General features: G+C 38.0%; 1 long non-coding RNA gene across 1 annotated transcript in view; it reads right to left on the reverse strand.

The window, feature by feature from the left end:
• Positions 1 to 455: 455 nt before the first annotated feature.
• The window catches only part of LOC122563892, a 36,594-nt gene continuing 23,766 nt past the window's right edge, over positions 456 to 13,283 (reverse strand). The window contains exon 3 of the long non-coding RNA XR_006315767.1: positions 456 to 969. This is a non-coding gene — a long non-coding RNA (uncharacterized LOC122563892). The remainder of the gene's footprint in view (positions 970 to 13,283) is intronic.

A 13,283-nucleotide genomic window follows, 5' to 3' on the forward strand; every position in this document is an offset into this window, starting at 1 on the left:
TGATTCTCTTCCCGGATGGAGATTTCCCAGGCTCGGCTTGCATTGCCAACACTGGCCTTTGCTACCTGTGTGATGGCTGAAGGGGCGGCCGTCTGGTCAGACCCTTATTTCGGGACAGCACCCTGTCCTGGGCTGGGATTGGAATGGAATTGGAGGCCGAGATCTGTCGGCAACAGAGGCGGCGCTTTTGTCCGGGTTAGCCTCCCCCCATCCCCGCTCCTCGGCCTGACGCCTGGCTGCCGGCCTCTCGGCTTCAGCACAGCCGAGGACAATAGCAAAGCCTGTGTCCCTGGAGAGTGCGGTTTCCTAATTGGAGGCGCTTTCAGCTCCCAACCTCAGTCCGTCTCCTGGTCATTGTTACCTCCCATTATCGGCTGGCGAGAACTCAAACCAATCACCATCAATCACAGATCAATGAGCTGGAAATGGTTATTGATTCCTTCTCCAAACAAACTCCAATTAAGCCACAAGAGTCCGTTTTTAATTTATTAATAATGAGAGTTGGTGCTCTGATGAAGGAGGACGGGGGCAATTAATGTTGAAAAAGATTAGCTTTGGCTTAGAGCTACGCAGTTGGAAATGCCGTGTTCGGATACGCGGAACTGTCCTCTCACGTGGACCATGCACGGACTACAGAGACTCAGTAGGAAACTGCTCCTCCGAGCGTGCAGCACTCCCCCAAATACTGGACAGAAGTGTCACCCGACATTGTGCACTCAAGTCTCTTAACTGGTGCTCAGAGGTGCCAGTGAGGGAGATTGAGACCCCAACATCAGTTCCCATACTAAAATACTGTCATTTGTGAAGAGGGAGAGCAAACGTTTTCCAAGTATTTTCGTTGACAATCACTTTTCAGCCAGGAAAGACGAATGGTCATTATTCTCATTGTTGTTCGTGGAATCTTGCGATGTAAAAAATGGTAATTGCATTTCTCTATGTTGCAGCAGAAGTTTCAGTGATGCTCCGATTCTGAAATGAAAAACATCTTTTTTATATCACAGAATGGGTCACTATAGAGCAGGGAGAAATTTAAATACTGATTTAGTAGTCGGCAGATAAGTTTAAACTAATTAGATTGGACAATGTGACCCACCCTTCCTGAATTTTCTTTGCACTCTGAACCCAAACAAGCTGAAAATGTATGGAACCTGTCCCATAGTGCATGACAAGGGAGGAATATATCAGGGATGTTCCAGATGTGGAAATGCATCATAGGCATTTTTAAACTGCGTATGACTGAGTTTCTGGTGAAGTTGCTCCTGGATAATCTAGGACTTGATTGCAGCTTCTGCTATGTACCACAATCTCACTGCGTGAAAGTCTACACAGGACCTAAATTGTAATGGTGCAGCAAATCTTCTGATCACCAACACTTAGCGTCATGTTGTGTGAGCTAGCACAACCCTTAATCACCATAAAGTCAATTTACTGTCATCCTCCTCCTGTTAACTTGGGATTACAGGGTCTGTTTTGTCAAGTGTGGTGGAAGAAAACCACCAGGTTGTCTGATGAGAAGAGGCTCTCGTCTTAAACAAATCTCGTTTGTTGCATGATAGCAATCAGATACAATTTACATTGGCATGATAGACATTGTTACTAAGCGTCTGAGGAGACATAGATAGTGGGTCTGTCTCCTTTGAGAACCAGGCTGTTCTGTCTTTCCCCACTAAAACCTTACAACATCATCAGATGATGTGGACATTAATGCAGTCAACTGCATTAACCCTTTCATAATTTTCATTTTATACAGTAACTCACACCAAGCTTTTTTCCAATAATGAATAATTTATGCATTCATGTGCATAATGACTTCTACCATTATCACATCTGCCCCTAGGCTTTACAAATTTAGGAGGTCTAGACATTTATTTGTTCTTCCAGAATGCATTCTCTTTAGACTTGGAAGCTTAGTAGATCTTGCTTAAGGACAGTCTACCTTGATTCTGTTCTTGACCTTCTATGGGTTTGTAATGTCTCTTTACACCTGAGGACCTTTTATCTTTGATATCTTTTCTTGAGGAACCCATTCATACAGAATCAGGTAATTGCCCTATAATATCAACTGGGAAAAACCTCAAATCTCATGAATATCCTCCATGGAAGATGGCTGCTCTGTTGCATCAGCCATTTTCTTCCCAGCAGTATCCCGAATCACTGAGTCAGGTAATTTATTCTTAACCATGACTTAAATCTGCAGACATTGGTAATCTCTCCTGAGTAGTGGCTTCCATGGAACTGTGTGCAGTTTATTCATTAATCTGTGCAGCAAATCATTACTCTCGATCTTCTGGCCAATCTGTGGTGACATGTAGAGATGCGATACCTGTTGAAAGGGCTGGATACTCACATTCACCTCCTGTGATTGCTTTATTGTTGAACCCAATGGGCTCATATACTCAGTCATGCTACTTGAGACTTGCTGTGTATTTAGTACAAGATTTGTCTGTTTAGGCTCCTAATTTTATCCATTATCACTTTAATTCTGGCTTTCTAATGTTCCCAGTGCTACAACGTCAGTTTAAATGATTTCTATAGCTCTTGATTTCCCCTACTGCAACTGTACATATTGCTTGCTTATTTTTACCTTAAGCTGTAACTGCACTGTGTTTTGTTTTAAGTTTTCCCCTTTACTGGAGGGATTTCACCTTCACCCATAAAACCTCTGTTGCCCTGTAGTTCAATATCTAACCAAGACTGCATTCTTCGGTTCATCAGTACCTGACTGGTGTGACTAGTATACCTTGTAGCTTCGAGCTTTCAGTTACTTCTTTCTTCTCTTAGCAAGTCTGAAGTGCCTTTAGCATTGTCGATAGATTATCCCCTGTTGAATCTTATCACAAGTTTGTCTGCTGCAGGCTGCCTGTCTAAGTTGTTCTAAAAGCTGTAACTGGAAATGCCTCTTGGTCACTGTAATTAATTTTGTACAGTTAAATTGAATATTAATCCCACTGCTGTCACAAAGCTGTAATGGTCTAGTCTTCAGACAAACACCACTAGCACCATGTTGTATGAACTAATTAGGTCTTGGTCACTGTAAAGTCAATTTGCCGCCACAAATTTCCTTTTAGGTTGGGATCTACAAAGTCTCATTTATCTGATGTAGTAAAAGAAAACCTACTAAGTTGTCTAATGAGAAGAGACTTTTGCCTTATGAAAGATCTAATTTATTGCATGATAGCAATCGAGTACAAGTTACATTCGTAGGATTGACATTGTTACAAAAACTATGAAGGAGCCTAAAGATCTGTGTCCTTAGAGATTCAGATCTGTTCTACCTTTCGGCAAATAAGTCCTTATGACCACATCATATAGTGTGGAGCTTAGCGCAGTCTTCAACATTAACCCTTTCAGAACCTTTACCTTATACAACATGCTACCTGTCACTGCCATTAATGAACCTCCTATAGCAATGTTTTGAAGTAGAAATCCATCCCTCAACTTTATCACGATATAAATATCAGCTCATTCAAAACTCTGCTGCCCAAGTCCTGACACATACCAAATCTCTTTCACTTACCACCCTGTGCTCACTGACCTACATTAGCATCCAGTGGTCACCATCACTATTTTAAAATTCTCACCCTCATTTCTAAATTCTTCCATGACCTTGTGTCCTCCCTATCTCTATAATCTCCAACAGCTCTATAATTCTTTAATATCTCTGCACTCCTTAAATTTTGACCTCCCATAATTTAATCACTTCACTACTGGCAGTTTTTTCTTCAGGTTTCAAGGCTCTAGGTTCTGGTATTTGCCTACTAAATCTGAACTGTTGTCTCCTCTGTTTTAAGATGTTCCTTAAAACCTGTTGCTTTTGGTCATCTGCTCTATTATCTCCTCAAATGGCTCAATATTTGTTAGATAATGCTCCTGTGAAATACCATGGTAACATTTTACGACATTAAAGGTGTTACATAAAGACATCTTGTAGTTTCCATTTTATTCTCACATGCTATGTTACTGGCTCTGAAACAAAATGGAAGAAAACCTCTAGCTGATTGACTGGAACTTAGCATCAATAGGTACAATATGTTGAATCTTTGAATTGTGTCTTCTGACAATTGGAAGAAACACAAGACTGTCAAATCTCACTCATTCTCAATGAGAAACTTAATCATTTGTTATAGTCCATTGACTAAAACATACAAACGTTCCATTTCTTTCACTCTATCTGTAAGTTGTTACTCAAGTAAACATAGCTCCATAGTTATGAATGGTCAGCAAGTCAGTTTCAATGCGTTCACTGTCCATCTCACTATTTATTCATGAAAATATCTGTGGAACTTGATAATATTAATCACCCCCACCCAATGGACAGTACAGAAAACAGATCTGTTTGTTATCTGTTTCATGGCTTCTTTATGTTTTTTTTGTTCTGAAATCTGAGTAGTTGTTGTTGGATAAATGAGAATGAAACAACTATCTTAAGATCAGACATCTTGCCCAAAATCATACAGACCTAAATGTTCTTAATCTTGCCTTTCACAGCAGCTTAAATTATTCATCCTTTCAACATACCCACAGCATGACTCGACGAGGAATGTTTAATTACCCAAAGTTGGTGGCCTGTTTTCCTTGCCTTCAATTGTGGTTTTCACAAAAGGAAGTCAAGCTTATGTCATTTCAACAAAACTTCAGAACTGAAAACAAAATGACAAAATCCCTAGCTGACAGACTGAAAAGCAAATGCCAATATGTAGAATATGCTATATCATCAGATTTTGAACAAGTATGATTTTTCCTCACATTATATAGAATGATTAATTTCAGTATATTTATTCTTCAAGCAATACTTGCAAAACAAATGGCTACCAGTCATTCATTTAATTCTGTTTGTATGACCTTGCTGTGTATAAATTTACTGCTGAGTTTCCTCCATTATAGCAGTGACTACACTTCAAAAGTAATTAATTATGAAATGCTTTGGGATGTTTTCAGGACGTGAAAGATGCTATATTAATTCAATGTGTTTCTTATACAATGGATCTCTGTCGATGTTATAATTGAATATGTTGGGAAGCTATTTGTATTTGTGAAGTGTAATATCATTAAGCACTGTCTGTTTACCGACAAATGCGTCTGCAAGCCTGCAAAAAGCAATCTCCTATATACCAGTTGTATAGCATGAGTCATTATTCACTCTTGCCAAGAAAGAAATGCTTGAGAGTTTCCGGAATAATGGATCTGACACCTTAAAGGCAAAATATGCAAGTTGTTTTAGTTCAGCAGTTTATTGGGAATTCTAGGATTCAGTGAGAGAAGAGAAATCTGTATGGTAAGGTTAGCATTACTAACATCTCAATTAAATTTCAATCCATGTGAAGGCCGAAAGGGATGACTGAGAGTCAGTATTTTCTAATCTGAAGTATCCATTATTATCCAAAGACATTTATCAAAAAGGAAAAATGAACAGATTGTGAATTTACGTTTCATAGAGGTGGGTTATCAACCAGATTATGATGACCCCAAATAAAAATAAAACATCCATATTTTATATTGACTCAATAGTGTGATTGCTAAATGCCTTAGTTTTTGTGCATTAAAGGTGCACACTGCAGATATCTCAAACTGTGTAAACCTGTTGGGATTTAATATCCAACATTTATGAAAAGTTGATCAGTAAAATGCAAACTGTATTAATTCTAGTTAAACAGATTACTACAACTAACTGTTCATTATCAGGATCATGCAAATACATGGTGACTGTCACCCCAGTTTTACAGAGTAGAGTCTTACTCTCTATAATATTATGTCATACCACCTAGCTTGTGTGCTACACTGATTCCTTTTCCAAATATTTGGAAATATTATAGTATATTCTTTTACATGCAATATGTTTCAGCAGTAAAATCATGATAGATTCTGGAGAATGAAATTTATCAAATGAAAATTAAAGTTGGATGCTCTTACAAATAGTATTACATAATTGCATTAAAATGATGATAGCTATTTTGCAGAACCATGTTCAAAATATTAAATACAATAGTAACGTGCTTACAGCTAAACAGCAAAACTATTACAGTCCGTCACTTCAAAAACTGAACTACCTGAAAAGGAAGCCGATTTAATTGTAGTTAGCAAAAAGGAATTGGATATTTACTTGAAAGGAAATAAATTGTAATGTTATAGGGAAGTGAGGGAGTGGGATTAACTTCATAGTCTTTACAATAAGCTACCAAGGGCACAACTGCCTGTGCTTTCTGATTCTATTCTATCTAAAAAGGTTTTGAATCGGCTCTTGGGTTAACCAGACAATTGCTTGATGTGAGGTAGCACGTGGATTCATCAACACCTACAACTTAATTTAATTAGCAGCTTTGGACGAATAGGTATAGAAATCGCATAAAGCTAATCCTGGTCTATTGTAAATGAACAAAATATGCTGGATGTGAGTTAAAAAAAAACCTAGAAAATTGAAATTGTTGCCATATAGTGTCTGGTGACTAATGAGATTTTATCTTTCCTGCAAGTTATCCTTGTCGCTGTGACACTGGGCCATGTTCCCAGACATGTGTCCCAAGTGGGGACAGCAACCAAAGGTTTATAGCCACAGTGACGCCATGTCACCAAGGATTAGTGTTGGTGTATGACAGTTTACCTCTTATAGAATAAATAACATTAAGTACTGAACTCTCAGCCTCTTGGAAACAGCAGTATATTAACAACCACTGGCATGAAATCAATAGCTGAAGTATTTACACACTTAGACTAATAGTGTTAACATTTATATTCTGTCCCTTCCTTCCCAAAAAAAAAGAACTTTTCATCCCTTATATCCTTGTAAATGTCTTGCTTCCTCTCCATGAAGGTTGCTCCAAAATAGAAGGAACCAAACCCTGGGTTAATTTTTGTGATGGGGAGAAATCGAAATGTCACTGTCCATGTAGCAAGCCCTACAGAAGTATTACCACCTTGTTAACACTCCTACTCATGCATAGGTCAACCTTTCCCTCACCAATCACATGAATCAGGAGATGACCCTCAATCACTCACTTATAATAGTCGGGAGGTTCCAACTCCCGAACCCCTCTCATTATGCAAACTAATCTGGAGGTCACCTTCATCCATTCACACTACATTGGAGATTATCCCTCCTTCACAGTAATTTTGAGATCAATGCAGCCACTAATCCTTATTTATTGATGCAACTTATAACATTTATTTTATGTATTGTATATATGATATTCGAATCTCCCCTTAACCTTATCTGTACTTTGGATCCTGGCTTCTGTAGCTTCTCAAATAACTGTGGTCCCACTCCCCCTTCTCATTAATCTTCTTTGAATCCTTCCCTCTCCTTCTCTATATAAAAACAGAATGTAAGTGCGTATATGTTCATACTTTGGTATGGCTTCTAAAAAAATGTACCATGCCACTTGGAAAAAAAAACAAAATCAAGAGCTCCATTCAAACTACAGCTTCACCTGAGAAGATGGTCTAACCATGATTTAGTGAAGGGATTTTCTCACTGTGGAAGGATTCTTTGTGCTCTGTGAGTTCACTTGAGACTTTGCCTGTTCCCATTCAAAGTGATCCCATTACTTTTCCTCAGTTCCCTCAAGCATAGATTAGGTTTTGAAACTGGTAAGATCATTTTCAGGGGAGATATGGACATGTGGAGACAGGGAAATTGGATGACTGACTATAGTGTTTTCACACCACCATGCCCTCCTATTCCTGGGACCTCCCTGCCCCCAAGCTGGAAAGTTGTGAGTAGCTTTGCAATCAGGTTTTAAATCCTGTGTATTTTAGATCATGGTTGCAAATAAGCAATAGTTGTTGTCTCTTCAGCATTCATCAAATATCTGAAGGAGATTCCATACTCTGTTTAAAGGCCGTATTAATATTAAACTGCTCATAAGGTGCAGTTATTAAAGGGATACAATCATTTTTTTAGTTGGGATTTTTTAACACAAAAAACATAGAAAATTTACGGCAAGCCATTTGGCCCGTCATGTTCGTGCTGGCTCTAAAACAGTTATCTGGCCTTATTTGACTCTCCAGTTTTCAATTTATAGCCCTGAGTGCTATAATACTTTGAATGCATATCCAAGTTACTTTTCAATGTGATATGGATTTCTGCCTGTAAAACCTTTTGAGACAGTGTAACTAGGCCAATCCCACTCTCTGGATGAAAATAGTTCTCCTCAATTCACTCATTCCTGTTGATTGCTTTATATATCTCTGCCTCCTTGATTTATTAACCAATTTTGTAAGGGAATTAGGTTTTTCCTACCCATTGTCTTGGATCCCTCACAATTTTGCATACTTCAGTTATGTCTCCCTTAAGCTTGATCTGTTCAAAAGAAAACAATCCAAGCCTATCCATTTTTTCCCCCACAGCTAAAGTTCTCTAACGCTGAAGAAGAGTCATATTGGACTCAAAACATTAATTCTGTTTCTTTCTCCACAGATGCTGCCAGACCTGTTGAGTTTCTCCAGCATTCTCTGTGTTTGTTTAAAATTCTCCAGTTCTGACAGTACCCTTCTGAGTGCAATCAAGTCTCTCTTATAATGTGTTAACCAGGGCAGTGCTTGGCTGTGGCTGAAATTGCATTTTGAATAGTTCTGCCATAACCTCCTCATTTTGATATGTCTCGGCTAGGTGCGTGTCCCATATGCCTTTTAAATCATCTAATTTACCTGCCCAATACCTTCAGAATTCTTTGGATCTGTGTAAATTCAGTCTTACTTTGGTTTTAATCAGAAGTTGAAGGAAATGTTTCTGTTGTTAGATGCGAAGCTGAGGCATTGCTTCCAGTGAAAAGGAGGTATTTGCAAGAAACCAGCATCAGAGGAAATTGCTGAGAAGAAAGCAGAATTTGTAAAGTGGTCTCCAAAATGCTAGCTATCAGTCTAGAGCAGAGAGAACAGCAAGGCATCTAACAGTGAGTTAGAGTGCAATGCTATTAGGCAAGTCAATATGAAACTGAAGCTAGGAGGTGCTTTGAAAACAACCCAATGACAGTAGTTCACGCTTGAAGTGGTATGAGATAAAGAAAGGTATTTGCTGGCACCTTCTCCCGTAATAGCAGAAAGAGACTGTCTGGGCAAAGTGGTGATAAAATACAGTAAATCCAATTTATTGTCCTATAATGCTCAGTGCATGTTTGTTCAGTGTTTCTTTTCCAGTCTAGTGCTTCCCCTTTGTAACATTATGTTTCACTTTTATCATATCTCATTCCCTCTCGTGTTTCCCCAGTGTCTGGCTGCTAAGCTTTTGTTAAAAAAAAGTACATTCCCAGGATGTGGATGTTGATGGAAAGGTTGACATTTATTGCCCATTCCCAGTGGAGCTGAATTGTCTAGCTGGGTCTCTTCAGAGAACTACCTAGATTTAAGTACAAGATGGGCAACATTTTACAGGACTATGGGGACAGAAGCGGGTAGTGCTGCTACAGGATTGCTCTTTCAAAGGGATATGGTGGACTGTGAGGCTTTCTTCAATGAATATGTGGGCAATATTTTAACTCATTCAAAACCCATTCACTTCCAGAGTTAAAATCAGGCACTAAGCTTCTAAGATTAATGTGGGATTAAAGTCACATACAGGTCAATGGGAAAAAGCCTGCTGTTCCCCTTCCCCAAAGAACATTAATGAATTCATTGGGCTTTTTAAACAACCAAATAAAGTTTTCTTCATTGATACCAGTATGAGTTGGAGCCTTTTGTGATTAAGTGCCCCCCCCCCCGCCTTAGATGCAAATAAATTGCATTCATATAGCACCTGTAAGAATATTTTGATAAATCCACAGTTGTAATGTAGAACACAAGGCACTGACCAGAATAAGGACCTACAACCAGCAATGAAGTGATGATTTAGATAATTTATTTAAGTGATGCTGGATGAAGGATAGAACTTGAGTGGAAACAGTTAAATCCATTCATGCTGAATATTTTATAATTTCCACCCATTCCTGGGCTGTAGCTTTGGTCCTGGTAATCGTTTTGTACTTGGAGAAGAGAATAATGCCCCAGTACATGGATATTGAATGTCAGCAGGCTATTGCTCTAAGATGGGCATTACAGATGAATTCAACTCCATCACAATGCAGCTTACAGCTGAAAAGTCAATGTGTGGTCAGGAGCAGAAATCCTACCTATCACAGGGTCACTGATATCAATGTTAATTGCCAATCTGCCAGTGAAAAGTTTTGAAGACTTACATTTATAAAGCACCTTTAATATAATAGAATGTCTCTAGGAGATTTCCCAGGAATATTAATAAACAGTATTTGAAAATGACCTATATCAGGAGACATTGGGACATGTGATCCTGAGGCTGAAGGAATTGTAGAGCAGGGAATGAAAGGCATAGCGACCATAGATGAAAAGATTAAAATGAGTGGTGCTTGAATCCAGTGTTTGAAGTGTTGGCTCCATTTGGGAATCGTAGGGCTGAAAGAAATTGCAAGGATTGGAACAGGGAGACAATGAACTGAAAAGAGATGAAACCGATTTTGTCTGCTCTTTATAAAGCACAAACTGGAGTTAACAGTAGAATAGAAGAATGGATTTTTGATTAAGTACAAGGCCTTATGGCAGCACACATGGAGATACATGAAATGGTTGATGAAGTGAGATTCCTACCACAAACCCTGGCAACCCAGTTGTTTACAATCACAAAGAAGCTGACTGTAATTACAGCAACTGATTTTTGTGCCATATGCTGCCCACATGTATGTATAGTTCAGGAATGGGGTGAGGGAGTTTGCGAGATGGAAGATAGGAAAGTGACATAGGAAAAGATTTTGTGTTTATGTGGAAACCAATCATTATACATATGCATTGACATTTTAGTTTTATTCTGAAGAATAGAATTTGGCTGGAATTATCCTCAGTCAACAGAAAGTTCAGTTCTTAAACAAGCAGAACTTTTGTTTGACTTTTGTTCATTCCTGCAAATCACCCCAAAATCACATTCACTGAAGTCAGCCAAATTGATCATTATTGTATTGCTGTTTGTGGTAGTTTAAAAAAAATGGTTTCAGCCTTTCCTACATTACAACAATGAATTCATTTCAAATGTCTACATTAGATCTAAATCAATTTGAGATGTTCAGTGGTCATAAAAAGTTCTATGAAAATGCAAGCCCTCCTTTGTTTAAAATTCTATGAAGCATTGAAATATTTACTGTTAATGCTCAAGTTTAGTTGACCATCTAATTGATAACTGGCAGGACCAGCAAGAAGCACATCAAAAACACAGATCCTAATAATGTAGAAAGTAAAACTTCTCTCTAGGGGAATGTAATTGGACAAGGAAAATGAAACATTTTCATCACACGTGTTTCAGGCACTTTAAGCAATATAGAACTCGGAAACTGTTTTGGCAATATTATTATCATTCATTGTTAAGAAGATCTGTTGACTGTTACAGTCAGCGTGCTCTTGGTATTTCAAAGCAATTCTTTCAAAACACCAAAATAGTGTTTACAGGTTTTACTAATATAAGGGAATAATGAGATTCTGTGATATCTACAGTGTAACACTTCAATGGGACAAGTCAGTTACAATATCCGTAGCAGCATATTTGCTTTAAGTGACAAATTTATAAATTGAAACCCTGAAAAAGACATTTTGGATACCAGCTTAGTCCTTGAGAAGGTGCCTGTTTCACTTCCTTATGTCCTGAATTCAAGTGGATTTTCTTTGTGGACTCCTTTGGCTATAAATTCTGTGAGCATGATCTTAACCTCCACAACCTCCTGATGAAGGAGCAACGCTCCGAAAGCTAGTGCTTCTAAATAAACCTGTTGGACCATAAGCCGATGTTGTGTGATTTTTAACTTTGTCCACCTCAGTCCAACACCGGTATGTTCAAGTTATGGGTTCAATTACTTGGAATTGCAGAAGTGTTTGACAAGGTGCTACCTGAAAGATTATTGTGCACAGTAGGAGATCGTGATGTTGGGGGATAACATATTAACATGTGTCAATGCTGACTCAGTGTAAGAACAACTCAGCTAGTCCCACATCCCACCCTTTCCCAGAAGACAGAAATTCTTTTCTATTCATATGCTTATCCAATTCCCTTTTGAAAGCAATGATTGAATCTCCCTCCAGAACACCCTCAGGCAGTGCATTCCACATCCTACAAAAATGCATTTCCTCATGTTGCCTTTGCTCATTTTGCAATTTATGTTAAATCAGTGCCCTCTGCTTTTCAATCCATTTGCCAACAGGAAAATATTCTGCCAAACCTCTCATGATTTTGAACATCAAATGTCCTCAAACAAGTGATCATGCTGCAAGCCTGATCGAAAATAAATGAGTATATTCTTCTCAAACAGAATAAATGTTGGTTTTCCTCTGAAACTGGTATTTCTGCAAATTATCTTAATGAATGTAAGATGACAATATTTTCAGTGATGGCTTATTTACTTATTTATCATCATAACATTTTTAGTTGGCAAGCAATTGACATTTTTGAAATTTGTTAACCTGGTTTTAGACCTTGGGTACAGCACTTTTTGTGGAAAAGTACAAGAAATGATAAATTAAATGAATGACAGTAAAGTGTGTGCAAATACCCAGGCTGAACATGTTTAGTATTTGTGTTTGTGTTGCTGAAATGAATTGCATATCAACCTATCCCTCCTCATATCCAACTCTTATGGATAAGATATTTTGTGCATTGTTTTTCATTTTATATTTATGTTATTCACAGATGCAGACGTTCACTAATTTCACAACAGAAATCTTCAGTTAGTGTGATTTAACCAGCAACCTTAACAGCTCATGTGGAAGGGAGTGAATAGAAGAGTCATTGGAGTAATCATAGCTCAGAATTAGGCCATGAAAATTGAAATTGGATTTGAGCATTTCTCAGTGGAACATGCTGCATGGAGATAAGTCAAATTTTATTGCAAATCCTGCAACATTCAATTCAAAATATTTTGCAATGTATTTTTGCAAGTTTTATGAATAAGTATATTTTTGAAAAAAATTGATGCAGGTGAGTGTCATACAAGTAATTTTCATGCAGGTGAATGCTAAACACTACAAATCTTCCTGGCTAAATATATCTTTTTTCCTGTAATAGATATTTCGATCAGAAAATGCTGGTTCACACACAGGCTGAGGGAGTAGTTTTGTAGTTGCCATGAGTAAATGTGATGTAGATCATGAAAGTGTCCTCTGATTGTTGTCTAGTTGCACTTTCATTTGCAAATATAACTATAGCAATGACAACTTATATTCATGTAGTATCTTTCACATAATAAAACACCTCAAAGTTCTTTACAGAAATAGTACGAAATAAAATATGACACTAAGCCATA

Source organism: Chiloscyllium plagiosum, chromosome 28, assembly GCF_004010195.1.
Source record: "Chiloscyllium plagiosum isolate BGI_BamShark_2017 chromosome 28, ASM401019v2, whole genome shotgun sequence".
In the NCBI taxonomy this organism is placed as follows: Eukaryota; Metazoa; Chordata; class Chondrichthyes; order Orectolobiformes; family Hemiscylliidae; genus Chiloscyllium; species Chiloscyllium plagiosum.